Raw genomic sequence first — 8,679 nt, 5'->3', positions numbered from 1 at the left:
CTTTTGGCTTGTGAATCTTATCACAAGGCATGAACTTCATTTCCCTTGTTTCCCTTATGACTATTGTGAATCAAGAGTTGTTGGTATCCTTGTCTTTTCACCTTTACTATCTAGATGGGTTTTTGTTATGTCAAGAAGATTTGACCATCAGATATTGTTCTCTATAGCAGGTATAGGAACATGGAATCATTTGTCCTCCCGTTCCCCCATCCTTTATATACATGCTTTCAAGGGTAAGGTATATACCCTAAACTGTGGTAGTCATTCATTAAAAGAAAGCTATTTATGTGAAATGAGACTCCAAAGCCTAAACTGAAGTTGCTCGGACCCAAGAATGTTCCAAAAAAATCCTTATTTTTCCAGATGCTTTTAAGTTAGAGTGAAAAACTTTATCTAGTGGAAACCGTTTCAAAAGATTCGTACAAGGTTCATGAACTAGATCTCAGTGAAATGAAATGGGTGCCATTGGAAGAGACAAGAGATGAATATGCATTTTTTCTTAGCTCCTTGAAGCATGGAGCTGCTGTTAAACCAGAGTCATAGGCTGACCAGTCACAATACAAGAGAGAAGATGATCCTAAAAAAAGAAATGAAGGCAGGCTCTTTACTACAAAGTTGTGGTACTTCCCTCATGAATGTTTGAATATTAATCTCTTGCAGGAGTGATGACTTGTTAGCATTACTATCCTTCTATTTATCTTTTTATATGTAGGAACATTTTTATGTTGAGGACCAGCAACTGTAGATGTGGATTTTGCAATTTAGTGTTTGGCTGTCATTCACTCTTTACTTGAGATTGCACATTTATCAATTATACATCCCTTATATAATTAATTTACTATTCTATTAAATTACGTGTTAAAATAGTATATAAGTAAATGTGAGGCTTGTCATTCATTTAAGGGTGCATTTGGTTCGCTGGAAATGAATGGAATCGGAGGAAAAGGAATCCAATTCCACCACATTCTAGTGTTTGGTTCAACTTTGTATAATGGAATTGAAATCATAAATGAAGAATCTTTCCATCAAATAGGGGAAAACACTTTCCTTCAAGAAGATGATGTAATTAATTCTATAACCTCTACCAACATCATTCAACACCGCCACCACCACGACAGGATGGAGGATTTGTGGAACTGAGCTTGATGGGGGATTTGTGTGAGTGCGTCGATGAGAATAAAACGGGTGGAAGCATACGAGAAGAAAAGAAAGAATGTGACCTAAGGCAGGGGCACTTCCGTTTTTTTTCCAGATGTGGAAAAATTTCTGATTTTTTAAGAGGTAAACAAACAGAACCTAAATAGAATAATAGTCCAAAAATAGTGGGACGAATGTCACAGTTTCAATGCAGATTGTAATCACCAACCTCCTAATTCCTAAAGAATCGTGTCACCGAAAAGTTTTTTGTGACATTCCCATTTTATACCAAGAGTTTCTATTGATTTACAACTAACATATTTATTTTGTTCTATGAATAATGAAGCATTTTATATTTTAGAGAAGTAGTGTTTTTCTTCTTTTAATTGTGATAGTTTGTGGTTTATAATCGAGAATCTTATGATTTTGGTAGAAGATGTTTCTCATGTTGGCAAGGGTAGCAATTGATGACACTACATGATAAAAATAAACGATACGAAACAAAATTGGGACGAAACTGAAATTTGAATTCGTGTTCAAACTTCAACATGAAATTGACACGATTTTAACATTTGTTTGTCATGTTTTTCATGTTTATCGTGTTATGTATGATTAAGCATTAATTAAATAAACAAATTGTTGTTTTAAAGTATCTTTGTTGTGTCGGGTCGTGTTTGTCGTATTTTAATTTGTTGTATTTCGTGTTACCTAAAAAAACACGATATCGTATCGTGTCGTGACGTGTTCGTCTTCGTGTTGCATTACACCTTGTCGTGTCATGCCAGACAAAAATACGACACGATTGCCCAATTTGCCACCCCTATATGTTGGTACATCATTAACATTGACAAATATGCAAATATCACAACTTATATATAATTTTTAATTAATGAGAAATCAAATATCCTCATACTTTTATTCCTATCAATCTTCCTACTCACTAGATCAAAACATATGTTAAAATAAAAAGAAGGGATTAAGAGCAAGAACTAGTAGATTCCATATGTCATTATCTTATATGAGTACGGAGATTGATTATCTTATATGAGTACGAAGATTGATAGAAACAGTATATAAGATAATATTTATTTTTTCTTAATTTATTATGATTTTTGAATAAATTGTCATTTATGATTTATTATTTGTTATGTATAAACAAAAAAAGATAAGGAATATGACTTATTAAGGTAATTAACTTTTCGGTTTGTTGACATATGGGTAACTATTTTTTTTCGTACACATCTAGATAACGAACTTGTTGAAATTGTTCACATATGAACATTATAATATGTTGTAGCAGGTTACATCCGATCATAATGATCAGATGACTTTCAACAAGTTCGTTACCTACATGTGTATAAAAAAATAGTTACCCAAATATGAACAAAACAAAAAGTAAGAATAAATTACGCGAATGGTCCCTGTTGTTTGGGGGAATTTTTGCATTTGGTCCCTAACTTATTTTTTTTTTAATTCGGATGGTCCATATTGTTTATTTTTGTTGTGGGTTTGGTCCTGTCTTACCTAAAAAGACTATAGTGCCCTTATTAATTTTCTTATTTATGTATTTATTTTTTTATATTTAAAAAAATTAATAGACCACAGATATTTGTATCTCCTCACCCTAGACCTGAAACCACATTTGAGAAATTTAATTTGGGTCATACCTGTCACCATCTCATCTCTCATCCTCCGCAAATTCTATTTCCTTTTCATCTTTAGTGACATCGACGTCTTCAACATCATAACCAACTAAAGATAAAGAGACAGCAGTTGTGGTGTTGGTTCGTCGGAGTTGGAGGACCGAAGAAAAAAGGGATGGTGAAGACGTCAATGTCACTAAAGATGAAAATAAAATATAAGTTCAAAGGATGAGAGATGGGATGGTGAGCAGTAGAACCCAAATTAAAATTTTCAAATGTGGTTTCAGGTTTAGGGTGAGAAGATAGAGATATGTGGGGTCTATTAATTTTTTTAAATATATAAAAAATAAATATGTAAATAGGAAGATTAATTAAAAATAAAATAATAATACATGATACTCTTTTTAGATAAGATAAGGACAAAATGCACAACAAAAATAAACAGTAGGGAGCATTCGAGTTAAAAAAATAAGTTGAGGACCAAACGCACAACTTCCCCCAAACCATAGGGACCGTTCATGTAATTTACTCTTACTTTTCGTTTTGTTCATATCTGATTAATTATTTTTTTTGTACACATCTAGGTAACGAACATGTTGAAAGTGTTCACATATGACCATTATGATCGGATGTAACCTGCTACAGCAGCAGGTCATAATGGTCATATGTGAACACTTCCAAAAAGGTCGTCACCTAGATGTGTACGAAAAAAATAGTTACTCAAATGTCAACAAACCAAAACATTAATTACCTTAATAAGTCATATTCTCAAAAAGATAACTATGTAGAAAAAAAAATTATAAAAGAAAAAAAAAGTCATCATAAGTTTAAAAAGCAATTTATTTCACCTATTTTTGTAGGATCAGAAATCTCAAACCTAAACATCGAACCCGGGGTGGGAAGATAGCAAACAGGGAAACGAAAATCGTTGATATGTATGTAAGCATCCCTTCTGATCCGCGATTGATACATCACGAGGACTAGTTCTTCCAATTTCTTGTTAAATTACTGTCCAATCTCCATCACCACATCTTTCTCACTCGATTCGGTAAATTATTACTCTAAGTACATCTCGATTTTGTGCGTGTTTGTTTATACGAGGTTTAAGAGCATTCGGATGCTAATGCATTATATATGACAAAACTACAAAATTGGTCCTTGTGGTTTGCGAAAAACATTGGATAGGGTCCAAAACGTTTTCAACCTGCATGGAAGGTCCAAAATCAAGATCTTCATGTGATTTTGGTCCAAAATATCTTGAAAAGACAATTATGCCCTTTTGTTTTCTTTTTTACATTTCTTCCTTATTTTATTAATATTAAAAATAAGATAAACCCCCACACAACACACACACACACACTCACTGTCACACCCCCGGCCGAGGCAGCGGAACACGCCGGACTGTGCGACTAAGTTCATGGATCACAAATAAATTGAATATACAGCACAAGTACAACAATAAACAAAACAACATTTCATTACATATTTATGTTTTCATACAAAGTTCTTACATATAGTAATAAGATAATAATACGAGTTTGCCTTAACAGTTAGGCATACCAGTTTAAAAGTAGAAAATTAAAGTACTTGCGAGCCATGTTTTCCACCGTCTGAGTGTGCCCGAAATTTCATTGATTTCCTGAAAATACATGTATTTTAAAAGTCAACACGAGGTTGGTAAGAGTCACAGGTTTTCTGCTAGCCGTAGTAATAATACTTTTCAAAAGTCCAAAAGTATATTTTTCTTGTATAACAATAGTTGAAACAATGCTTGTCATGAGTCTTTAAAAGCCAAAAAGTAATTTTACAAAATAAATCTATGCTTTTAAAGAAAACGTGTTTGTAATAACTTCATGAAAGTTTAAATATATCCATTGTATAAGTAACCACTATACTTAAAAACAGTTCTAAAAGCAACCAAACCTATGGTTGTAGTGAAAAAGTGAGAAAGATTCGTCTTAATGTTTTTAGTGAATTCTATAATCAAGATATAGACGAAAAGTACCCCTCCCTATGACACTTCATTGGACACGTAGTAACGATCGTAGACACATATCACCTGCTTCGATTGATCAGTCGATGGTTGTAGCTAGCAACCGCAGGTGGGGTTGTCAACCCCATATAGATCTATTCCGAAGAGTCGATGGTTGTAGCTAGCTACTGCAGGTGGGGTTGTCAACCCCATATAGATCTATTCCGAAGATTAACAATTATAGTAGTGTGGGGCAGACTAAGTGATTAAACTCAGCTAATGAATAGTAGCGTCTCACTCAAAAACCATTAACAAAAAGTTTGTGAATAACTCTTACCCCTAACTTAATTATAGATAAGTACCAGGCATAATGAACTTCATAGTATAGTATTTGTAAAAGTTGAGTATGGTTGACGTGTAACACCATAAATTTTCAAAATAATTTTTCTTTTTCAAAATCACATAATGTATCACATCACAAATCAAGATCCATAATCAATACTGTTTTCAAAAACAAATACCAAGATCTCTACACATAATAAACTCCATCGGTGTGTGTGTACGTGTCAAGCCGTCGCCTTCCCACGGTCCTCGCTGGTACATGAGACATCAAACACAACAACTGTAAGCATAAATGCTTAGTGAGTTCCCCAAAATACCACATACCACAAATACGCCACTCAAGGCTAAATCCGACCCTCTGGTCTAGATGTCTCAGCGGGACCCTCCAGTCCCGCAGCTCTTCGGACCCTCCGGTCCAATCACAGCTCATTGGGCCCTATGGCCCGGTCATAATCGTTAGACCCTCTGGTCCGGTCTACACAATCATACAACATACATATAACACATAGCACGTAATCTCATACATAGCACATAAGACCCTCTGGTCAACTCATAATACCACTCAAGGTAACATATAGTGAGAAGACTCACCTCGCGTGTCTCGGTAACTCGTAAATCTCTTAACCACTAGTGCTCGATCTCCCGAGCTATCGTCCTCCTACAACACAAACATATTTCTACTTAATACTACCTCGACTCTGGCTGACTAACACTACGAAGTCAAACCAGTCAACAATGGTCAACGGTCAATGGGTCAACGGTCAACGGTCAACCTGACTCGCCAAGTTCCTACGGGAACCCGATCCCTCTGAATCTCTTCCGACTCACCGAGTCACTCACCCGACTCGGTTACTCAACCCCTGGTTCGAAATCGTTGAACAACCCACACCAACTCGCCGAGTCTGGGGAATGGACTTGGCGAGTGCATTCCATGCACAACCCCAAACGACCTTCTGAGGTCAGATCCGCTTCACTAACTCATAGATCCAGTCTCCTTAAGCTTATTGACCATGTAAAGTCCAAGTCTTGATGCTCATCAAGCATTGAATAGCTCATGAATGGTGTTTTAGCCTCAATTACATTGATCCCAAGCCAATACCTCCATGGATGCATATAAAGCTTTGGTGAAGAGGTGCTCTGGACCTCTATGGGTCCAGATTAGGACCTTAACTCGCTAAGGGACCATGAGGACACTAGATCTAGCCACAAATGGGTTCAAAAGCCCTAAATCTACATGAACATCACAATAATAGAGAATGATTCGGGATCGTACCTCAGATGTGATGTTATGGACCTCAAATCTTCAAGAATCCACCCCTCTCTTGCTTCCTTTTGGCTAGATCTCCTCTTTCCTTGCTAGACAACAACTCCAAGATCAATAATGGCTCCTTCCCTCACTTGAATCACTCAGTTGCTCTAGGGTTTCACTCTGGGACTGATGAGTGCAAATGACGGCCATAAGACCCTTTAAATATGCCTCAAACCCGAGAAATTAGGGTTTCATTAAACAGCATGGACTCGCCGAGTCCACTCTTGGACTCGCCGAGTCCGGACGCGAACCCACGTCCAAATCCGCGATCATACTCAGCGAGTCTAGGCTCCAACTCGCCGAGTCTCCTCACAAATTACCAAAATAAATAAATGAATAATACCTGGGAATCCGGGCTGTTACAATTCTCCCCCACTAGAACTAGACTCCGACCTCGAAGTCTCGCTCTGCAAATAACTCTGGATGCTGCTCACGCATCTCATGCTCCGGTTCCCAAGTCATCTCGGACCCCTTCCGATGTTGCCACTGAACCAAAACCAAGGGCACCTCCTTGTTCCACAGAACCTTGATCTTTCGATCCACAATCGCAACTGGTCTCTCCGCGTAGTTCAGGCTCGCATCCACCTGAATGTCCTCTAACGGCACTACCGCCGACTCGTCGGCTATACACTTCCTCAACTGAGACACATGGAAGGTATTATGAATCCGCTCCAATTCCGCGGGTAGCTCCAAGCGATATGCTACCCTGCCCACCCTCGCGATCACCCGAAACGGTCCAATATACCGGGCTCCTAGCTTGCCCCTCTTCCTGAATCGGATCACTCCTTTCCAAGGAGATACCTTCAGGAGAACATAATCACCGACCTGGAACTCGAGCTCTGTTCGACGTCTATCTGCATAACTCTTCTGGCGACTCTGAGCGGTCAACAACCTCTGCCTGACCTGTTGGATCTGCTCTGTCGTTTGAAGCACTATCTCTGTACTACCCATCATGGGTTGCCCTACCTCACCCCAGCAAATAGGGGTACGACATCTCCTCCCATACAACAACTCAAAGGGTGGCATACCGATGCTCGAATGATGGCTGTTGTTGTAGGAAAACTCCGCCAAGGGAAAATACGTGTCCCAGCTCCCGTCGAAGTCCAACACACATGCTCGGAGCATGTCCTCGAGCGTTTGAATTGTCCGCTCACTCTGCCCATCAGTCTGTGGGTGGTATGCGGTACTAAAATGCAACCTCGTACCCAACTCCTCGTGAAATTTCTTCCAGAATCTGGAAGTGAAACGCACATCTCGGTCTGACACGATCGAGATGGGTACGCCATGCGGCGATACCACCTCCCTTACGTACAGCTTTGCCAACCTCTCCGCAGAAGAACTCTCACTAATAGCGAGAAAGTGGGCGCTCTTCATCAATTGGTCCACTATCACCGAAATCGCATCGACACCCCTTGCCGTTCTCGGCAATTTGGTGATGAAATCCATGGATATCTGCTCCCACTTCCACTCTGGAATCTCAAGTGGTTGCAGCTTACCATGTGGTTTCTGGTGCTCGGCCTTAACCCTACGACAGGTTAGGCACCTCTCAACGAACCACGCTACATCCCTCTTCATGCAGGGCCACCAATACTCCCTCTTCAGGTCCAGATACATCTTAGTGGCCCCAGGATGGATCGAAAACTTCGATCTGTGCGCCTCTTCCATCAAGATAGTACGCGTCCCGCCCACAAACGGTACCCAAATCCGACCCTGAAACGTCATAAGCCCCCGACTATCGGTAACGAACTCCGACACCTGCCCAACGACCCGCTCCCGTTTTCGGTTCTCTGGTCTCGCAGCCTCAGCCTGGGCCCCTCGGATGGTGTCCAATACCGGAGTCATCACCGTCAACCTCATACAAATGTCTCGTATCGAGGCGCTCTCCGACCTACGGCTCAGAGCGTCGGCTACGACATTAGCCTTTCCCGGGTGGTACAGGATCTCACAATCATAATCCTTCACCACAACCAACCATTTCCTCTGGCGCATATTCAGGTTTGGCAGATCCATCAAGTACTTTAAGCTCTTGTGGTCCGTCTATCTCATACACCGAACCCCATACAGATAGTGACGCCAGATCTTGAGGGCGAACACCACAGCCCCCAACTCCAGATCGTGGGTGGGATATCTTGTCCCATGAGGCTTTAACTGCCTCGATGCATATGCGATCACATGCCCTCTCTGCATCAACACCGCTCCCAACCCCGATATCGATGCGTCACAGTACACCACGAAATCCTCCATCCCTTCTGGTAGTGCGAGTACAGGAGCTCCGC

Source organism: Lactuca sativa, chromosome 5 (assembly GCF_002870075.4).
Source record: "Lactuca sativa cultivar Salinas chromosome 5, Lsat_Salinas_v11, whole genome shotgun sequence".
Classification (NCBI taxonomy): domain Eukaryota; kingdom Viridiplantae; phylum Streptophyta; class Magnoliopsida; order Asterales; family Asteraceae; genus Lactuca; species Lactuca sativa.
Note: the sequence above shows the minus strand (reverse complement) of the source record.